Here is a 22,494-nt window from a genome sequence, read left to right as displayed (position 1 = left end):
CGCCGAGATTTGTTTGTGTTGAACGTTGGTTGTTGTTTATTTCATAAACCCTAGATACATATTTATAGTCCAAGGGACTTTCTAATTCAGGCGTGCACCTAACCGTGCACGGGTAAAACTCCAACTCCTAACCGACACGTAACCTAATATGTTACAGATACAAGGGCAAACTAGCCCAAACTTTGCATGTAAGGCCGATTCACGTATTTCTTCTATATATATATTCTTCAAGCCCATCTTGATCGCGGCCCACCTCTGACTCGGTCAAATTCCGGTGATAACACATGCCCCCCTGGTTTTGGAAATGTCATTTCCAAAATCATTATGCTTTTCTTTCGTCGGGTCATGTCGTGGCGAGAGCGTAAACCGCCGCAGAATCCTTCATCATGATGCCTTGCCCCTTCCACTTCTCCACGTGGCCGCAAAATTTTCCGGTTGGGCATCGTCTCCTCGGAAACTGTTGTGGCATTGAATCTCCCTCATATTCCTTTTATTTAACCATTCTAAACAGCTTGCTCCTCCTTCGTCCTCCTCGCATTAGCACCCAAAAAACCCTCCTGTGCCACCATGTCTTCTTCCTCCTCCTCCTCCTCCGAGCTTTCCTACGGGTCCTCCTCCTCCCGCGAGACGCCGCCGGACATCCGCGCCCCAGAAGAATGGGACCTGCAAGACCACGCCTCCTCCATCTGGTCCGAAGACGACCAGTCCCTGACCAGCGGGGATGAAGACCTTCAGTTCCTTGCCGACGGGGAACTGGAGTCGGAAAGCGAGGACGACCGGTTCCCCTGGGACGGCTGTCCCACCTCTGAAGAAGAGGACGAGGAAGACGACGACGACGACGACGACTCCCTCGAGGGCTACCCGCCGGCGAAACGCCTCCGCATGTGGTGGGACGACGACAGCAGCGACGATGAAGACGGGGATGAAGCTCCCGTAGAGGGCTACGGGAGTAGCGACGAGGAGCCCATCGGCAGCGAGTGCCGATGAGAGTTCCGAGGATGACGACGAGGGCAGCGATGGCCCGTAGATTAGGATCTACTAGTATAGGCCTAGCAGTAGTAGATTGGTCCATAGACCCTTCTTTTGTTCTTCCTTCTTTGAGCAATCGGTTCTTCCTTTGTAAGAAATCCTGTTTATTAATGAAGAAGTTTCCCCAATTTGATTTTGCCGATTTCTTTTAAACCGATCTCAATGAGCCGATGGCAACACATCGGTCTCTCATAATCTGCCCTTCCTTCCTTCGACCACGGGGTGACTGCAATCTTGGTCAAAACTCAAAAAGACGATGTCAACGCATCAAGCCTTCATGAACTATTCTTCGTCCTTTCGAACAATGAATTTGAGTTCCGCCGGATCACCACCCTTGACGAAAATCGCGGCGCAGGACTAGCCGATGGCCACCCAATCGGCTTTCAAAAACAGAGCATCCACCGGGCCAGCTGCCCCCCGAGTCTCAGTCAAGACGAAATAGAGACGAGGGCATGCCCTTCAGACGAATGGACCTGGGCTAGATCATGTCTGAGAGAACTATCATGCAGAGCCAGCCGATTCCCAATAAAATCGGCTCTCCAGAGCAGAGAACCTTCAGGGTGAGCTGCCCCCGAGCTTCTTCAGTCCACTTCTTTGTCTTTGCAGTTCAGATCGGCTCCTTTCTTTTGGTGGATCTGAGGCAACCCACCCTTAGCCTGATCTGCACATCCATGCTGCTCTTGGCATTGTTCTTGAAGAGAGGATCTGAGCCATTAAACCACTCCATTGAGGAGTTCTTCCATTAAAGTCTCTCTTCGTGGTCCTCTTCCTGCTCCATTGCCCCTCTGATTATAACAGTTATACCTCTTGAGTCGATGGCCATGCATCGGCTTGATATCCTTAAGTCGATGTTTGCTGCATCGGCTATGCTTAAAAAATTTTGAATTTTTTACGGCCGATTTATGTATGTTTGCAAGATACTCCTACTTCATATCCTCGTGTTTTATCCACCTAGGTGCCCCCCCGAGCCAATTCTGTCAAGAGAATTGATGGTATCGGCTCTTTAGGTATCCCCTGTTGGATTAAATGCTGAACCCGATCGAGAATGGATGGTGAGGATAATTTTGGCCGATTGCTGGAATCGGCCTCCACGTTGCTTGCTCGATGAAGGTTTTGTAATGTTCCTCCATAAATTTTTTGGGAGCCGATCCCAAGGACCAGCCTCGCCACACTTGCTCATTGGTTTGTTCTTGCTACTCGGTCAGGCCGGTGGATAAAACCAGCCCAATCTCTGACTTTATCATGTTGGTGCGCTTGCTGTTGTCCACCTTGAGTGCATCGTGTAATCGTGGAGCACTAAGCTTCGTCGGAAGGACGAGCACCATGTTTGTGCCAGCCGATGTTTCATCATCGGCTTTCCTTTGCTTGGGGCGCCACTCCATTTTCCGTGGACGACCCACTTCATCCAGGGTTCGCTGAACTTTCGCAGCCAGATCAGGTCGTGCCTTCCTCAGTGTATGCAAGTATAACCTTTCGGCTTCCTCCAGGCCGCGCAATCGCTGAACCCTACGCTTTTGGGAACGGCTGAGTCCATCAGGGCACCACCTTGTCCGGTGGTACCTGTCTTCTTCTTCTCCCTCGTCTTCTGAATCCTCGAGATCTTCCAACCGAGGGGACTCAACGCATTTGCTTTGTGGCGGGAGAGGCCCTAGGCGCCTGAACACGGACACGTTGGCTGTCTCCTTCTTCTTCTGGTTGCATTCTGGGCAATTGCCGATTGTTGGCAATCGGCTCATTCCTGAATCCCAGCAGTGTCTGAAGAAGGGGCAGTCCCAGTGTCTATCCTCGTCGTCTTGCTCCCTCGACTTTTCCTTGGCGTGGCGCTCGTATCGCTCCTCGTCGTGATCATGCCGACGACGTCTCCTGTCGTCCTTAGCCAGACGATCTTCTTCATCATCGTCGTTGTATCGCCGGCGTTGGTCATACTGACTCACATACTTGTTGAGGAGGTGATCAGAGAGAGGTCGCTGATATCTTATGTTCCTCACTTCTCCCTCTGTGACGTAGCGCTTGCCGTCTTGGCGGAGCCGGTCGCGTGGAGCGGCTTCCTCTGTGTCTTTGCTATGAGAGCAGCTGCCCTCATCTCCGTCCTTACCAGAGTGGTGCCCAGGTCCTACCATGTTGATATTGCATGAGAAATCTGGCTGGCACCCTCCATGGTAAGTGTACTCCACCATGTTAACGGCGGGGAAGGGGTGTGTGTCGACCTTCATGGCGTACTGGTTGAAAATTAGCCGTCCATTTTCTATCGCCATTTGGATCTGCTGCCGCCACACCCTGCAGTCGTTGGTGGTGTGGGTGAACGTGTTATGCCACTTGCAGTATGGATTTCCGTTCAGCTCCTGCACCGTGGGGATCTTGTGGCCTTCGGGTACCTTTATATGCTTCTCCGTGAGTAAGAGATCGAAAATCTGCTCAGTTTTGGTCACGTCGAAGTCGAACCCTTTTGGAGGGCCTTGTGGCTTCACCCATTTGCGGGACACGGGGCCTGCCGCTCGAGTCCATTCAGCCACTCGCTATCTCTCGATCTCCCGCAGCACCTTCATCTTCGTCCGCCTCAACCAGGGCCACCGCACGCTTGAATTTGTCCCGGTAAACATCCGGGTGGCGCTGTTCATATGCCGACAGCTTCGCACCATGTGCGCCAATGAAGGGTAGTCCGCTTGGGAGGCCACGTCCTTGATCGATGATGAGAGACCCACCACCGCCAACTCGATCGCTTCTTTTTCACTTACGTGAACCGAATAGCATCGGTTCCTCACGGTCCCGAAGCGCTGGATGTATTCCGACACTCGTTTCCCCGCGCTTCGTCGTACTTGTGCTAGATCGGCAATGCCAGCCTCGGAAGCCTCTGAGTGATACTGCTCATGGAACTGCTCTTCCAACTGCTTCCAAGTCCGGATTGAGTTCGGTGGCAGCGATGTGTACCACCCGAAAGCCGATCATGTGAGGGACTGTGCGAAGAACCTCACATGCAGCTCGTCTGACGCTGAGATCGTGCCCAGCTGTGCCAAATATCGGCTCACATGCTCGATGGAGCTGGAACCATCTGATCCACTAAACTTTGTGAAGTCCGGGAGCCGATATTTGGGTGGTAGCGGGATCAATTCGTACTCGTTGGGGTACGGCTTGGTATAGCCGAACGTCCTCCTTTTCGGCATCATGCCGAACTGATCTTTCAGAATCGTACAAATCTGATCCGCGGTGATGGCTGAAGGTGTCGAACCCTGAAGATTCGCCGGGGTGGCATACTTAACCAGCCATGCTTGCTTTTCCAGTTCTGAGCCAACTGCAGGAGCTGGGCTCTGGAGGTTTGTCGGAGTGGCGTACTTAGCTAGCCACGTTTGCTTCTCAAGATCTGCTCCCGACGTTCCTCCCGCTGTTCCAGAGGCCCCTGCTGTCGCAGCCTGGTTCGAGAGTGCCCAGGTGCTGCCGTCTGGTACGTATGCGCACGCGTATCCATGCGGGATCTCCTTGGGCGCCTCAGGTAGGAATTGGTAGTCACTAGGATCACCACCAATTTTGTAGACGACGTATGCCGATGAGTTCGGCAGTTCTGGTGCTGCCCATGCGAACGGCAGCGGTGGATGGGACTGGAGTGGCATCTCTCCTTTGTAAGTCCCCAGAGCTGGTCCCGACGGAGAATACCGATGGCTCATGATTTCCTGGATTACGCGCAGAGCGACACGCTCCCAAGTGTTCACCAGGCTCTCGCAGTGGCGGTGCGGCGAATGAGCCACCATGTAGTTGATCTCCCGACGCAGCGACCTGGTGCGTTCTTCGACGGGGCGGACAGGTCCACTCCATCGAGTGCGCCTTCAGGTGAGAACCCCTTCCACCTGACGCCATGGGAGCGGGTTCTGTGGAAAGAGCCGATGAGTTCGGCTTCGAGGACTGCCTCGATCTCGTCATGCTTCTTCTTGAGCTCGTCAGTCAGATCCTCGTACTTGACCGGAGTGCTTTCCGCCATCTCGGATGTAGATGGCGATGTGGTGGATGTCGAAGGTTGTCCCACCGGGCGTGCCAGAATGTGTTGCGGTCAGAAACCCACCGGCGGGCAGCGACTGACAACACAGGTAGAGCCGGGAACAACTAGGGCTGCGGCTGGCCCCGGTCCCTCGGAGCGACGGCCCGCAAAGCCTCCTCGGTCACACGTCCGATGCTATCGCAAGGGCGTGCCACCTGACCTATACCTGGTCGGGAAGGTGTTGGATGATGCCTCGCTTAGTTTCCTGCAGGGCATACACGTAAACGTTAAATACGAGCCTCGATCGGCTCTCGGGTTATCTCGTGAATCGGCTCAAAGAGCCGATCCACCCATGATTCATACAAGGTGTCCGAATATATGGTGGTCCTGCTTGATCAAGATAAAGCTAATGCGATCTACGACGATTTAGGGTTTTCACCGCATAATCGGATCATCCTACTCACGATTGGGCCTCGCGCTCGCGCATGGTGATCGTAAGCCGATCCTAGACAGGGCCTAAAAACCAACACGAGGTTGATCCCCGGAACATCCTGTCTAGGGCTAGCAAACTACACCCTACACGTCGCTGGATCCTCCAACCCTTTGTAAGGCCTAACTATTGCGGATATTAAACTAATCCTTGCAGAACAAGGAGCAACCGTAACGGATCGGATCTACTAAACTATGATCAAGAGGGGTGCCGCCCCTACACCAAAGATAGGTGTAAGGGCGGCTAGATGTATAAGGGTTGCACTACAACAGCATATGATACGAAGAACAATGCTAACCCTAACACATCTAAGATAACTACGTTGCTCGCCATCAAAAAGGCTTCGAGCACGAGCAACGCATGAACAACGTGGATAGGCTTGTGCTGCCTAGATCGCAAGATGCGATCTAGGCAGCATGGTGCTTACCGGAGAAACCCTCGAGACGAAGGAGTTGGCGATGCGCCGAGATTTGTTTGTGTTGAACGTTGGTTGTTGTTTATTTCATAAACCCTAGATACATATTTATAGTCCAAGGGACTTTCTAATTCAGGCGTGCACCTAACCGTGCACGGGTAAAACTCCAACTCCTAACCGACACGTAACCTAATATGTTACAGATACAAGGGCAAACTAGCCCAAACTTTGCATGTAAGGCCGATTCACGTATTTTTTCTATATATATATTCTTCAAGCCCATCTTGATCGCGGCCCACCTCTGACTCGGTCAAATTCTGGTGATAACAATAGTAGCATCTGACGATAGATTTGTCGAGGGCGTCTTGATTGTATAACTGAAAAAGTTCTTCAAACTCAATACATATCATTGTCACGGATGTAATGCTCTTTTGTAACTTTCACCATGAGCATGGTTTGCCCTTCCTGTATGACTTGCATATACCAGTCATGCAATCTTCGCAGTTGGGTTGGAAGATGGTCGACTTGCTCAGGTCTGACGAGAGACTCCCCGGGGGGGCATATTTATGTGCTAGTTCAGCCTTAGGATAATATACCTCCTTTAGCAGTTTATCAACAGTCATACCAAGTTCACTAGCTAACCTCTCGTAATATTCTATTGAGGCCTCGTTGCCCCCGGTATTTTTCTGCTAGTTCTTTATCGGAGAACACCTTGAGCAGGGGCACCGATTGGTTATTCTGTGTTTCGAGATGGGCAACTTTGTTCCGCTTCTTTGCCACATACTTCGAAAGAGAGCGGACATAGTCTGATGTCGGAATTTCTTGCGGTTTCCCAAGGTTGTCCACAAACTTCTTTACGACTTCCGGATCTAGTACCCCCTTTGGCGGCGGTATTTTCAGTGCAAAATGGGCTTTCACTTGGGCAGCCACGACCGCATCGGTTTCCTCTGGAGTCAAATGATAAGGTAACTTTGGAGGATCCTTCTTGACTCTCTTCTGAGTAATTTCTTCTGACGAGGGCTAGACTTGGAGGTGGGGATATACACTTTGGAAGCCGCTAGAACGTATTGGGCGGAGTAGGCTCACGCACCGATAATCGAGATGGACTTGTGTTGGGATCCCTCTCGAACCCAATATCTTCATGCTAGAGAGGTGGACTCATGCTGGGGTCCCTCTCGAACGCAATATCTTCATGCTAGAGAGGTGGACTCGTGCTGGGGTCCCTCTCGAACCCAATATCTTCATGCTGGAGAGGTGGACTCGGTGGACTTGGAGATGCTGGAGGAGACGATGGCCTTGGCGCCCAGCCTGGAAACACGATGTGTTTCTTTGGCCGTAGAATGATCCCACCCGTGACTTCTCCCAGTGTCGACTCCCCTTCAACTCCAGGGATGTCATGATCTAGTGACTCATATCCATGTACAACTTCCTCCACCCCGACATGAGCATAGCCAGCTTCAATCTCACCACCATGCCAGCGTGCTCCAGGTTCACAAGCTAAAGAAAAGCCGGTAGCCACCCTCAATGAGATATTCTTCATTGGCTGATGTAGCTCACAATTTGTCTTCTCACTAATATCATCCACGCGGTAGCGATCCATCGGTCCATCATGACGAAGAGCCCTCGTGGAACCCATGCTCCTAATGGGTTGAGATGGGTTGTCGAACCCAGGATCTTGCTGCAGCTGAACAATTGTCCCTTGCTTGCTCATGTGCTGCTTTAACTCCTTTACCATGTCATACATTTCCAAGCTATCCCTTTCTAACTTGTGCAACCGGTATGTCTGCTGCTTCTTTGATCTCGACCGGCTTCTATAAGTGTCATCGTCCTTCGCAAAACCAATCTTCCACGGAACAGAAGGTCCAAATCCTCATGTCCGTCCTGGGTGTTCCTTATTCTCCAGGGCCTTTGTCAGCTCGTCATTTTCTCTGTCGGGATGGAACAACCCTTCCTGAACCTGTTTGATTGCTTCAACAAGGTTTTTGTAGGCTACAATAATTATTTCATTATTGTGTATAAGCTACCCTATTTTTGGGTCATATGATGACCCATGCGCAAGTAGAAAATTTCTTAGCCTCCGGGACCAACCTTCTGTAACTGGAGTGATCCCTTTAGCGCGCATGCTAGCCTCAGCTTCATCCCACTTAGGAATGGCAGTCTTGTAGCCACCTGCCCCCAGATTATGGTAAACTACCTTTTTTGCAGAATTTTTTCTTATTCTTTTCAGATCCTTAGCTTCTTCCGATTCCGTGTACTGCACAAATGCGTCCCAGTGAACCCGTTGCTTCTCTAATGGTCCAGTGATTGGTGTTTTTTTTTCTTTGAAAAAATCTTTATATAATTTTTTCTTGAAGGTTTGGAATTGGGTGGCCATCTTCTTAAGAGCCCACTCCTTGACTTTCAACTTCATGGCTTCTGTGAGCGCTTCAGTCTCCATGAACGGTAGGGTAAAATATGATATGAGTGATTCCCAAAGGCCTTCTTTGGATCTGTCGTCGATAAAACTAACTCCATCTTGCGGCTCTCCATTTTCCGGCTCTCCATTTTTTGGCTCTTCATTTTCCGGCTCTCCATCTTCTTGCTTTGATGGCTTATTCCATTCTCGAACAATGTTCGGGATCTTGTCCCTAATAATAACTCCACATTAACTTATAAATGTAAGCCCTGTCGCCGAGCCTGCGTGTTTCGAAGCTGGGTAAACCGCGTACCATCGTCCCAATGGATCTCCGTCCTATGCCCCTACTTTTTCCCCGTCGTGAGGATCCCTCCTCTGAGGTACCATCGCTTAGGCAACAACACGAGATGCATGTCAGCTTTTAGGGGGGGGGTAATTCGTGGGTAGCGGTTTTGTCCTTTTTCCTAATCGTTTTATGAGTTGATTAGTAGTGGGATGGGCGTCTAACAATGTTTTAGTAGTGAATTACTTCCCTTTAGTAGATGGACGGGCTAGAGGAGCTCAAATGTGGGTGGAGGAGAACTAATCGGGCGGGGGCGCAGAGGATTTCTGTTCGGAGGTTATGCCAAGGAGAGGAACGAAAAAGAAAAGGAAAAACGAACCGGTATCATGGTATTTTGATGTATTATGTGGTTTGGTGGGAGGACAAAACAGTCCAAAAAAAAGTTGGACGAAAAATTTAGCAGAAACCTTAGCTCCTTTATTATTAGGTACTAGGAAATTTGCCCGTGCGTTGCTACGGAGCACTGCGGCATGAGTGATTAGAAAAAACCCGAACATAAAATATATGAATGCTGAACTAAAAATTAATTTAGAACATGCTAGATATCTAGAAAACTCACCAAATATAAACTCGAAAACAAATAGCTCACATATCCGTAAAATAAAATTGATTGCATATACGCTGCCCTTTCTTTTCTTATTTTCAACATTATAAACATGAGAAGTGGAAGAACCAAGCAATAACGCCAAAATATGATTTGCCAATTCAAAACATCTAGATTGCGATGGAAGATAAGAATTCTATCATATTTAAATTTTTGACATTGTAGATGACTAGGAAAATTGCCCGTGCGTTGCAACAGGAAAGGAAAGGATACCCGTCAGCGATAGCAATATCTGAATGAATACAATGGTTTTCGATATCATGCAATACCTTCGGCAACAATAGTATTCTACAACAATGAGAATTTCTTTGGCTTCTTTAACACCAGTCCTGCAATATTCATGTAACTCTGTAACAATTAGAGACAAAAAAGATAAAAAAAAAGGTATTGGATAGTGAATCTGTTCTCCCATTGAAAAACTCTCAGTTCAAATTCCCCGTATTCTTGATGGAAAGCGTGTATCAATTTTTTGCACCTTTATCAGCTTTATGAGTAGTAGTACTTTTACATTTTTATTTGCTAATCGAAGTCCTCCGTCCCGTAAACATCTTTAGGATTACCAACCTTGAGCACAATAATCCGGATCTCTATTTTATATCTTATTCTTCTTATTATGTATGTATTACGGTCATGTCAAGTCAATGGTCTGTCTACCCTGCAACCGGTCTTGAATGGTTTTTGATGATTTTTTGTCACAAAAATTCATGAAAAGGCTCAAGAAAGGAATCGTTGAGCTATCAAAATTTCTCTTTCTCAATTACAGCAAGTTCAGTTAGCTGAGAAATGCAAGGAGCCATTTTTTACAATCAGTGCAATAAGAGATTTGGTTGGTGAACGTCCTAGTAAAGAAGCTACAACTTTCATCGGCCGTACCGATGTAGCTGCAAAACCTTCCTCTGCCATCAGTTCATCTCTTAGAACTGGTTGATGGATTTTCAGCAGGTGCACGTCCCATCAGGGGAGGATCCACGTTGGCTCATCAGGTAGCACAGGACACCGGGTGAATTTTCATCTTACCTTATACGTGTATGGCAGTATAGAGCGTGACACCCCTAAATTTTGGAGAGGGACACCGGAAGAAGCCCAAAAGCATGGCTGGCCCAAAATTATCCAACTAGTCCAGTACGTATAGCAGCGGGGCGACCGAGCTAGGCAGGTCAGGCATCAATCGATCCATCCCCAAAACATACACCGAACGACTGTATCTCTTTGCACGCTAGCAGAGAGCCCCCCGCCTTGCTTTCCTCCGTCAGTTGCGCAGTTCGCCGATCGCCAAATCGCCAGATCGCTTCAAGCCACCGATTCAGCCGACAGAGAAAAGGTGTGTTGTAGCACTGCTAGTTCCTCAATACGCTGCTTCTGTTGAAATTCTAATATAGCTTCTTATATTGTAGCCTAGGGTTTGAAATTAGATTGGAAATTGGACTATTTGCCTGATTATTGCTGTGAAGGATCGCACCATTTGTGAGTGTCTGAGAGATACACATTGATTTTGGATTGCCCGTGTACGGCCGGACGCGCAATCAGTCAAATACAATGTCAAGTAAGTTGAACTCTCTACCGTGAGCGATCCTTTCATGAACTCAGACATCAATTATGATTGCATGTTTTTCTTTGTGCAAATTTAGATTATCGTATAACAATTAACATATTACAGGAGAAGCTCAATTTATGGCAAGGTTTGTAAAGAAAAGGAGGAGCTCATCACAAGATGAAAATGTTAGTCTGTCACATGAACAGAATGATGCCCCATCCCATGAACCTGATGGCAGAAGTGATGCTTCCAGGCATGAACATAATTCTTCCCTAGATATAGGGAATTCATCTCAAGCTCGTGAAGAAATCAATTGGGAAGAAGAAGTTGAATTTGATCCAGGCAAAAGAAGATGCATAGATGAGTATCCTCCTAATCTAAAGGATATTGCCAGAAGAAAGTATTTGGCTAATGGTCCTTGTCAACCCCGTACTTGTGACTTTCAAACTACAGAAATTTGTGGTAAAGACAGAAGGTTTGTTTCAGAATGGTTTGATGAGTTTGGGAGTTGGCTCGAGTACAGTGAGTCTAAACATAAAGCATATTGTTTTTGTTGTTTCTTATTTAGACCGCGGAAGAAGAAAGAAGCTGGATATGATGCATTTGTTAAAGATGGTTGGTCAAGTTGGAATAAAAAATATAGATTGAAGGAGCATGTAGGAGATATCAACAGTGTTCACAACCAAGCAAGAAGAGATTGTGAAGCTTTGCTGAAACAAAAACAACACATTTATGTTGCTTTGAATAACCAAAGTAATGCTATGAAAAATGCTTATTATACACGACTAAATGCTTCAATTGATGTTGTTAGAGTGTTATTGAAGCAAGGATTGCCTTTCCGAGGCCACGATGAGTCCGAGAAGTCTTTCAATAAAGGAAACTTTAAGGAGTTTCATGATTACACGGCTGAGCAAAATCCAGCAGTAGCTAAGGTTGTTGGCCGTAATGCTCCGGGTAATAATCTATTGACTTCTCCAAAGATTCAGAAGGACATAGCTGAATGTTTTGCAAAGGAGATACTTCATTCTATTCTTGAAGAAATTGGACATGATGTATTTTGTTTGCTGGTTGATGAATCAAGGGATGTGGCAGGTAAAGAACAAATGGCAGTGGTCCTACGATATGTTGGTAAATGTTCATGTGAATGAGATTAGTTGGCCTTGTTCATGTGAATGAGACAACTTCTAAGTACCTTAAGTCTGCCATTGATGCTTTATTTGCAGAATATAAGTTAAGTTTCAAGCAAGTTAGGGGTCAAGGATATGATGGTGCGAGCAATATGCGAGGTGAGTTCAATGGTCTGCAGTCCTTAATCATGAGAGAAAATAATACATCATATTATGTTCATTGTTTTGCGCACCAACTTCAATTAGTTGTTGTGGCTGTTGTACGGAACCATAAATGGATTGGGCAATTTTTTGACATGATCCCTGTCCTGTTGAATGTGGTATGTGGCTCCTCGAAGAGAAAAGACATGATTCGTGAAAAATACAGAGAACAACTGATTGAAGCTTTAGGTTGTGGGCTACTTAAAAGTGGGACAGGATTAAATCAAGAGCTAGCTCTTCAAAGGCCCGGAGACACTCGATGGAGTTCACACTATAAGACTCTTAAGAGTTTGATTGATTTGTTCCCTACAGTTGTCAAAGTGCTAGAATATGTGGAAGAAGAAGATAGAGATGGCACAAACAGAAGGCAAGCATGTGGTCTTCTCATTTATTTCCAATCATTTGAATTTGTCTTCTATTTGCAGCTTATGTCCACCATACTGATAATCACAAACACGTTATCGTTGGCTCTACAACGAAAGGATCAGGACATTGTAAATGCCATTGGTTGTGTTAGTTCAACTAAAAACACCTTGACTGAGCTAAGGATGAAGACATTATTTTTCTTATTTCCCTTGTAGGCAATTGAGATGTACTGGTGCATCTTGGCAGTTTTCGTTTGGACTCTTTTCAAGTTTGTAATTTTTGGTATTTTATTATTCATTCTTCCTATGATGAACTATTATTTCAAGTGGACATCTCAAATTCGAATTTCATGTAAGCATTTTCTTGGTTACATCTCCATATATTTATATTGAACTGTTCTGTTACTAGAATTCATAGTTTTGCTTGATATATTATTGGAGTGGGACACCCGGACATTTTTCTCCTGGGTCCGCCCCTGCGTCCCATGAACTGCTAGAGAGGAGATTGGAAACTCCTGTGAGGCTGGGGCGAAGCGTGGTGCTGCAGGTTCTACTTCACCGTACATGTACATGTTGGCCCTCTTTATTTTTCTGCTCAGCTCCAATATACTATTGTTTGCAATTCGATTTGGAGAACAGGCTGATTGTTCTTTACCACTTTACAGCTCTGATTTGGATTGCTTGGATTGAAGATTTCGATCATGTCATGCATCCGTCAGGTGGTACAGCTCCCCGTTGGAAACTGCTGACACCACATTTTGTTTCCCTGACGTGCACTGCATCGCGTATTTCTAAAGCCCAGAATGCTACACCCAGTTTGCTCCGACGACCGCCAGGACCAAGATGTGGAAGCAGGCGCCAAACGCGGATCTGCGTGGCAGGGTTGTCGACGACATAAAATTGATGCACTCAGGAATCAGGATTCAAGAGAGCACACATATGAACCACCGAAACCAAAATAGAACGGAAGTTTCCGGACTGAGATCGCTTGCGATGATGCACGTCGTCCAATGGATCTTGGCTAATTCTGGTAGGAAACGATATCTGGATGTGCTCCGCCTCCTCACGAACCTCAAAAGTTCCAGATCAAACCATGAAAGAAGTACACTGATCGTGTTTTTCTGAACCTTGGTTTGTCCATGGCCCATGGCTGCCGAGACAACAGGACGACGGCTTAGAACATATGAAGGCGTCTTTTTTTCTCGTGGCCGGGACATTGATCGAGTGAGTCGGGTAGGGATTGTCTCCGCAGGGCCGACGACGAGGACATACAATTGATGGACTCAGGATTCATGTACTCGCGGATCGTCACCAGCTACGTCTTCTCTGTGGGCGACGACCGGCTGCCGGTGGCACCGATTAGAGAGATCGAGAGACCAAAGTCTCTCCGCTCGCTCTCATAAGTCGCACGCTCTCGTGTATACATGGGCCTGGCGATCTGGGTCGGGAGCAGAGCGCAGCTGCCGATGAAACAATGCGGAAACAATGCGCTCGTGCATATGTAGGCTCGGCGATCTGAGTCTGGATCGGAGCCCACGAGCCGACGAAAGAAAACCCTTGAACAAATAAAACCAGATCGACCAGAAACTGGAAGCATAACTCGTTCGTTGGCAGGACTTGGAGGCGACATACGAAATCTATGGACTTGTGGTGATCGGATACAAAATCTTTTATTTGGGAAAGTCACCCGGACGTGTATGTTTGCTCCTGTACGTTTGCTAGACAAAATTTCCTTGTAGAACGGGACTGAACCGGACGGGGCGTCGTAGGAAGGCTTAGAGCATCTCCAGCCGCGTCCCCCAAACCGTCCCCCAAACCGCGCCGGATTGAGCGTTTGGGGGACGTGTTTTGTTCGTGCCGCGTTTGGGGGACGTCGCTCCCCAGCCGCGTCCCCCAAACGCCGCCCCCAAACATTTAAAATAATTTTTTTAACACATAAACCATTTATATCAAATGTAGCATATGAAAAAAAATGTTTTCGAGGATTGTTTTCAAATTAAATTACAACAAACAATAAAACAAGTAATCAAATATAATAAAAAGGGCTAGATCATACATCAAGGTGCCACGGTATTTCCTTTGATCCTCCACAAATGCTCAACGAGATCAGCTTGAAGTTGCTCATGCACATTGCTGTCACGGATCTCTGCGTGCATGGCGAGAAAATCAGCAAAATCTGCAGGCAACTCATGATCAACCTCCGCGAGAGGGCCTTGACACTCATAGGGACCAACATGTGACCTAACATGATTCTTGCGGTCATCCTCGATGATCATGTTGTGCATGATCACACAAGCCTGCATCACCTCCCACATTTGGTCGTGAGACCAGCTTAGAGCAGGGTACCGGACAATGGCAAATTGTGCTTGAAGCACACCAAATGCCCGCTCGACATCCTTCCTGCAAGCCTCCTATCGTGTAGCAAAGTGAGAATTCTTCAGACCTGATGGATTCGAGATTGTTTTGACAAAAGTGGCCCATTTTGGATATATACCATCGGCTAGATAATAGCCTTTGGTATATTGGTGGCCATTGATCTCATAGTTGCATGGTGGAGCATGCCCTTCCACTAGTCTGCTGAACACCGGAGACCGCTGCAACACGTTGATGTCATTGTGTGATCCCGCCATGCCAAAGAAAGAATGCCAAATCCACAGGTCATAATCTGCCACAACTTCAAGCACCACACTGCAATATCCATGACGCCCTTTGTATATACCTTGCCAAGCAAACGGGCAGTTCTTCCATGCCCAGTGCATGCAATCGATGCTTCCAAGCATTCCAGGAAATCCTCTGGCAGCATTTTGTGCCATGATCCTTGCGATCTCTTCCTCAGTTGGCCCTCTCAAGTAGTATTTGCCAAACTTTCCCACCACAGCTCGGCAAAACTTGTACATGCAGTCAATGGCAGTAGACTCACTCATGCGAAGGTAGTCGTCCTGTGTATCGACAGGTGCTCCGTATGCAAGCATCCTCATGGCGGCGGTGCACTTCTGAATGGATGAGAACCCGAGAACGGCCTACAGCGTCGACCTTGAGCTTGAAGTAGGGGTCGAACTCTCGAACGCCGTGGAGGATATTCATGAACAGACCCTTGCTCATCCTGTACCGGCGCCGAAAATTGTCGGCATGTGTTGCCCCGTCGGCGAAGTAGTCGTTGTGCAGTATGGCATGCCCCTCCATCCTCTGCCGGGGCTTCGACTTCCTTCTTCCCGGCCTTGATCCTCCGCGGCGCGGCCTCTTCCTCTTCTCCGCCTCAGCGTCAAGCATGTCCTGGAGGGGCGCGATGATCGGCAAATGCTCCCGCAGGTCGTCGTCGAACGCTTGCTCGTCCTCCAGCAGCGGGGCAACCATCTCATCGTCGATGTCCATGGCTAAAGCAAAATCAATGGTTAAAATTGCGCCGAGGCGAGACGACGCAACAAACAGCGACCAATCGCGCCTACCCGGCAAGTCGTCGAGCACCTTCGTGCGCGGAGGTGGGGCGGATTTGACGGCGCGTTCCGGGAGGCGCCGGCGACGCGGCGGCGGCGGCACGACCGGCGGGAGCCCCGGCCGCGACAACGGTGCTGACTCGCAGCACGGATCGGACGCCCAAACGGCCGGGAAATCCAGCGGCGGCGGTGGGGTGCGAGGCGCGGGAAGGAAGGAGCGACGAGAAAAGAGGCGCGAACCAACGGTTTATGCAAATAGTCGCCGACATGTGGGAGCCCGCCTCGCTTTCGTTGTGTCCGGCGTCCCCGGAGCGTCCCCTGTGGGACGGGGACGGGCTCGGGGCGCCGGACACCGTATCGGGCCGCGCCGGACAAAAATGGGCTTTGGGGGACGCGGCTGGAACGCTTTTTTTGTCCGGCGCGCCCCAAATCCCTTTGGGGGACGCTTTGGGGGACGCGACTGGAGATGCTCTTAGGACGGACGAAAACGTAAAGGCGACGGACGAAAGTGCAAACATGACGGACCAAACCACGGAAACACTTCTCCCTTTATTATTAGGTATAGATTTCTCTAATGTTGAAGGAACTTCTGGATGAATCGTACTACTATGTGGTTATGGACCTGGCAGCATATCTGAAATTTCATGTTAGTCAGGGTAGAAGCTGAAATTGTAAGCTTGGTTGGCATGGTGTAAGAAACAGCTGGGTGAACCATGATGTGTGTTAATCTTTGACATCTAATTTCATTTTTAAATGTACTAGCAAATAAGCCCGTGCGATGCAACGGGTTGATTTTTATTAAACAAATATTTTCTTGATGTGTTTGAACTATGTATTTTACCAAAGCTAGTGGCAACTGGGTAGGTTTTAAAAAGTCATCATTTTTTTCAAAAAAAATCATAAAATAGATCTGCTTATAAAACTTCGGCACCAAATAGTTTTAGTTTCATAATAAATCAAATCTAACCTCTATTCTAACCCGGTGGTTGATGTTATGATTACTTATTGAAGTGGAACTTCCGCAGGGTGCGGGGCCGATATGACGACACATAACACACAAACTATGTCGTGTTGATAAGGGGATTCGGAGAGTGTGTGTTTGAATGATAGAAAGTTTGAAACCACACCGGCCTTTTTTGTTTTATTTTTTGGAAAGTCAATGGTTTTAGTTTTGTGAACTCCCTTTCTCGATGAATATAACATTGAGGGGCTGGAACCCATGTTGGCTAATGAAATGTAAGAGCAAGTCCAGCAGAAAAATTGGCTCTAAAAGAAATACCACATCTACTTTTTGGTTGACTCCAATTGCGTTCCTAAATTTCGGTCTCCAAATTCTGAAAATCTGTACTACTAAATATAGTTCCTCTAACTACTAAATATAGTTCCTCTCTCAAAGCAACAACATAAGAACAAGAAACAATCTCGCCGGAGCTCGCTGTGTAATTTTACCAAATTGCATGACGTTTAGGTGTAGTTGCTTCAGAGACCAAATGGAGCAATTTGGCTTATGAAAAAAATTCCATTTTGTCTCTCGATCAACCAAAACACTATAAAACGATCTAATCCGTACTTAAACTACACTCAGCTGACATCCTCACCCGAGTCTGGATTGCTCTCACACTCATCCTGACAAAAAAGAAAAACTGCATCCGGCCATCGTCCATCAGGGTCACAGCCCCACCGCGCCCCCTTGCTATGTCTCCGGCCAGATCCCAACACGCTACCCCACCGCTCCGGTGGCCGGAGGCGAGGCACTTCAGCAACTGTATGTGCCCCAATCGGCCACTCCCCACTCGGCCAGGCCAGATCCCAATCTGCCACTGCGGCAGCTTACTGTGCGACATGATGCGGCCGGGGCGAGACCACAGCCAAATCGGCCATTCCGGCAACGGGCTGCGCGCTATCAGCGACCAACAACGGTCGTCGTTAAGCTCACCGCACAATTGGTCTGCGTCCAGTGGCTCCATGTCCCCATCGACCTGCTCCGCGCATGCCGCATAAAAGCCGCATCTCGTCGATTGGCTCGCCTGCACGGCGCTGCGCGCATGCAGGAGTGGCCTGGGCCGCTCGCATCTCCTGTTCTTCGTATCCCATACTCCGTCCCATACCCCTCCGATCTGGATTCCCCTGGCGGATTCGAGCAAGATTGTGCTCACCGAGCGACAGCAGGAGGACGCATTGGATTAGAGACCTGGAAGGTGGCGAGATGGAGGAGGGTGGGGTGGCACCGTGCTAGACGAATGGGGCCGGACGGCTAGCCGGAGGGGGAGGCGAGGAGCGGCATTGAACCGTGCGGGACAGACGAAGAGTGAACCGTTCGTTTTGACTTGGCGGTGGCAGCGCACTGTAATACTACCAAATATTTAGGGGCAAAACCGGCAAAAATAAAAACGGACGACGGAAACCCTTTTTGCTTTATTATTAGGTATAGATAAGAGCTGATTCAGGTTTAGACGGACTTGTTATTCCAAGAATGAAGTTAGGGGTGTGCAGAAATGCACCATCAGTCTCACATTTACTCTTTGCTAATGATTCCCTGATTCTCATGAAAGCGGATACGAATAATGCAACTTCCTTGCAACATGTTCTGGATACCTACTGTGCTAATAATGCAACTTCCTTGCAACATGTTCTGGATACCTACTGTGCTAATTCAGGGCAATTGGTGAGTCTAGCGAAGTCAAGTATCTTTTTCTCTCCGAATACAAATGTCCTAATTAGAGCGGAAATTTGTGCGGCTCTACATATTGATACAGAAGCTATATCTGACAAATATTTGGGCTTGCCTGCTTTGGTGGGGGCTGACAGAAGTGATTGTTTTGAGCACTTCGTTGAGAGAATCATCCAGAGGATTAATGGGTGGAAGGAGAAACATCTGTCCATTGGGGGCAAGGAGATTTTGCTGAAAGCGGTGGCCCAGGCCATTCCAGTTTATGCAATGTCAGTGTTTCTTATTCCTGTGGGAACTTGTAAAAAAATGATGGATGCTATCTCTAGTTTTTGGTGGGGCGATGATGAAAACAGTAACAAGATGCACTGGTTGGCATGGTGGAAACTATGCTATCCTAAGCGAGAGGGTGGTCTAGGCTTCAGGGACTTCCACTCTTTTAATCTGGCCATGTTAGCAAAGCAGGTTTGGAGACTTGCAACGGAGCCTAATTCACTTTGTGCTACGGTTTTGAAGGCGAAATACTTCCCTCACTGTGATATTCTCAAGGCTGGTCCAAAGGCGGGGTCTTCTTTTACTTGGCAAAGTATTGTGGCGGGGATTGCTACGTTTAAAAGGGGATACATATGGAGAATTGGTACAGGCGAAAATGTCCACATTTATTCAGATCCTTGGATCCCATCCAGCGCTACCCGCAAGATTATTACCCCACGGGGGACAGGCGTCTTCACTAAAGTAGCAGACCTTATTGATCCGACAACGGGCTACTGGGACATTGATCTATTAAAATCTCTCTTCTTTGATATTGATGTGAAACGCATTCTGGAAATCCCCCTGAATCATCATGGGTTTGATGATTTCATTGCCTGGAACTACAATAGGAATGGACGCTATTCTGTCAGATCTGGATATTATCTTCAATGGCGGCATGCATTTGGAGCTAGGGCTAATCAACTGGCCCTCCCTGGACACTCTGCTTTAAACCCTGTTTGGAAAACGCTATGGTCTCTGAAGCTCCCGGCCAAGATTAAAATCTTCGTATGGCGTGCACTTCATGGCATTATTCCGCTTAAATCTATCCTGGTAAATCGCCATATTGGTACCTCTGGACAATGTCCCATCTGTATGCAGGGACCTGAAGATATGGCTCACCTCTTGTTTCAGTGTCATACAGCGCGAGGACTGTGGAGTTCTTTGGGATTGACTGACTGTATTGACGAGGCACTTCTGTCTGATCGGTCTGGTTCGGCTATCCTGGAGTATCTTGTTCGAGGTCTGAATGCCAATGTGCTAGGATTCATAGAGGTTGGGCTGAAGGAACTTGTATGTGCTACCTGTTGGTACCTATGGTGGATCCGACGCCGACGAACGCATGGCGAGGAGGCTCCCCCAATATTCCAATGTAAGATGTCCATCCTGTCCATTGTATCGAATGCTGCAAAGGCCCTGTCTAAAATACCAAGAGGAATCCAAAGATGGAAGAAACCTGAGGCTGGGAAGATCAAAGTTAATGTGGATGCTTCCTTCTACCGTGATGATCGAGCGGGTGCAGTTTCAGCCGTTATACGGGATGTAAAAGGTAAATTCTTGGCGGCATCGAGTACTTATGTTCCAAATATTGCATCAGCTGCTACTGCTGAAGCATTGGCTATGAGAGTAGGTCTTGCGCTGGTAAATCATTATGGAGGTACTCATGTGATCATGGAATCTGATTCGCTGGAGACTATAAATGCATGCAATGGGGATGAAGCCTGGTGGGGTGAAGAATCTGCAATTTTTGCAGACTGTGTTGATTTGGCATCTCATATTGAAAGAGTTGAGTATGGTCATTGTCATAGAGAAGCAAATGGGGTGGCTCATGAATTAGCCAGAGCTTGTTATGCAGATAGGAATTCTTGTAATTGGCTAGTAGAGCCCCCTAGTTTTATTATTCCTATGCTCATAAACGATGTAACTATTACTTGATTTGCGGCAGCAGGTTCCAGACGCACTCTTTTCCTTCCAGGGTACCTAAGGGGGCTGGAAGGTTTTTAATGAGGCGGCCTGCTGTTTGCGTAATATAGTGGTTAAAGTTTCAAAAAAAAAAGAATGAAGTTACCCTGCTGATTCGGAGGGGGACTTCGTGGAGTAGTGGTCGCAGGCGGTCCGGACCGCTCCCCACCAGTTGCGCAAAGATACATCGTCGGTAATCATGCTCACGGCATGGTGGATCTGGAAGCACCGGAATGCTGCGATCTTTGACAACGCACAACCTTCGGTATCTTCCCTGCTCAACGACATCAAGACCGAGGCGCAACAGTGGGCGAGCGCAGGGGCCCGGGGTGTCCGCCAGATCCTCCCCTAGGCTAGGTCTCCTTTCTTGGGTCGAGTTATAATGCGGGATATTGGTCCCTTTGTGGATATGTACATATAACCTCTTCTTATCTATCAATGCATCGAAACGCAATACCATTTGCGTTTTCGCGAAAAAAGTTACCCTATCCTCAGGGCGCGCGTGTGTGTCCGTTTTATACTGAAATATACTTTCAGGTTTAGTACCTGGAAGAACGGTGGAAGCAGAGGAGCTCCTTCAGCACCAAATTCGAAAGTTGTGACTGGCCGAACCCGGAACCAGCCAATGGTGTTAATGAGCAGCATCGCATCCACTCATCATATCTTCTCTTTCATTGTATTGTGGAACTGGGCCACTAAATTATGGGAGCAGTTCCGCTGAAGATCATACCAACATGCTGATTTAAATGGAGCAATAGAATCTTCAGAGCACTTCTTTCGCAAAAAAAAAAATTCTTCAGAGCACATACCAGTAGATAGAGCTCCATCCACGAGCTGGCCATTGTCTAATTTTTGTCTAATTTTCTTACACCGGGCGTATTGTAGCCGCACTGAACGACACACACACGTGCCCAGTAGCTAGGAGCGGTCTGGATGGCGCGTCGCGGACCTTGTCCTGGACTCCTGGTCCGCTTCAAGTAGGCGGAGGAAGAGGCAGAGCAGGTCAACGTCGCTCGGGCATGCGAGCCAACCGCGGAAACTGGACTCCATAGTCGACACCTCGTATCAGAGGGCCTGGACTCCATCTTAGCCTTGAGATCACCGTTAGCCCAAACGGTTCCTTGCAGTCGAAGTAAGCCTACACGATTCTGCTCCCGGTCCTGGCTCGGCCTCCGTGACCGTACCCGGCAAACGACGAACGGCGCCGAACGCCTCCCGCGGGTGTGCTTCTACCGCGTGGAACACTCGGCGTGGACCGGTATATGTCGGCTGCAGCAATGAGCAATTCTACGTCAACCACTCTTCCATAATCGATCTATGGAAAATCCGCAACGCAAAGTCTGTTTCTTCCTCTCCCCTCTACCAGCCCATGGTGGTTCTCTGCCCGGCTCGGAGGGAATCAAGCGACCTAGCTGCTATTTGACGGATGATGACCGGCGGTGGACATAGAGGACAATCGGACTCATGGCCGGCGATAGCGCTGGGAAGCCTAATCCTCTCTCACAGATCGATGGGTCTTTTCCGCCGCTTGTTCCTCTGCAAGGCGCACTCTCGGAACTGGTCCTCCACCTCTCCACCGGCCCGCCCGCCGCTGTCCTCGTGCGTAGGCCGATCGCTGTCGGGTGAGACAGGGGCGTGAGCGTGAGAGGAAACTTTTGATGGTGGCGCCGGCGTCGCGGAGGCTGGCCACTGCGTTGGCTATCTCGGACCACCGAAGCACCCTGCCCTCATATCGGTCTCGCTTGTTCCTCTGCAAGGCGCACTCTCGGAACTGGTCCTCCACCTCTCCACCGGCCCGCCCGCCGCTGTCATCGTGCGTAGGCCGATCGCTGTCGGGTGAGACAGGGGCGTGAGCGTGAGAGGAAACTTTTGATGGTGGCGCCGGCGTCGCGGAGGCTGGCCACTGCGTTGGCTATCTCGGACCACCGAA

At 48.5% G+C, this 22,494-nt stretch overlaps 1 pseudogene; it reads left to right on the top strand.

Moving 5' to 3' along the window:
* Positions 1–10,914: 10,914 nt before the first annotated feature.
* Positions 10,915–12,686, top strand: LOC124665852 (annotated as a pseudogene).
* The last annotated feature ends 9,808 nt before the right edge of the window (positions 12,687–22,494 follow it).

Source organism: Lolium rigidum, chromosome 1, assembly GCF_022539505.1.
Source record: "Lolium rigidum isolate FL_2022 chromosome 1, APGP_CSIRO_Lrig_0.1, whole genome shotgun sequence".
In the NCBI taxonomy this organism is placed as follows: domain Eukaryota; kingdom Viridiplantae; phylum Streptophyta; class Magnoliopsida; order Poales; family Poaceae; genus Lolium; species Lolium rigidum.
Note: the sequence above shows the minus strand (reverse complement) of the source record. Positions and strands in the feature narration are given on the sequence as shown.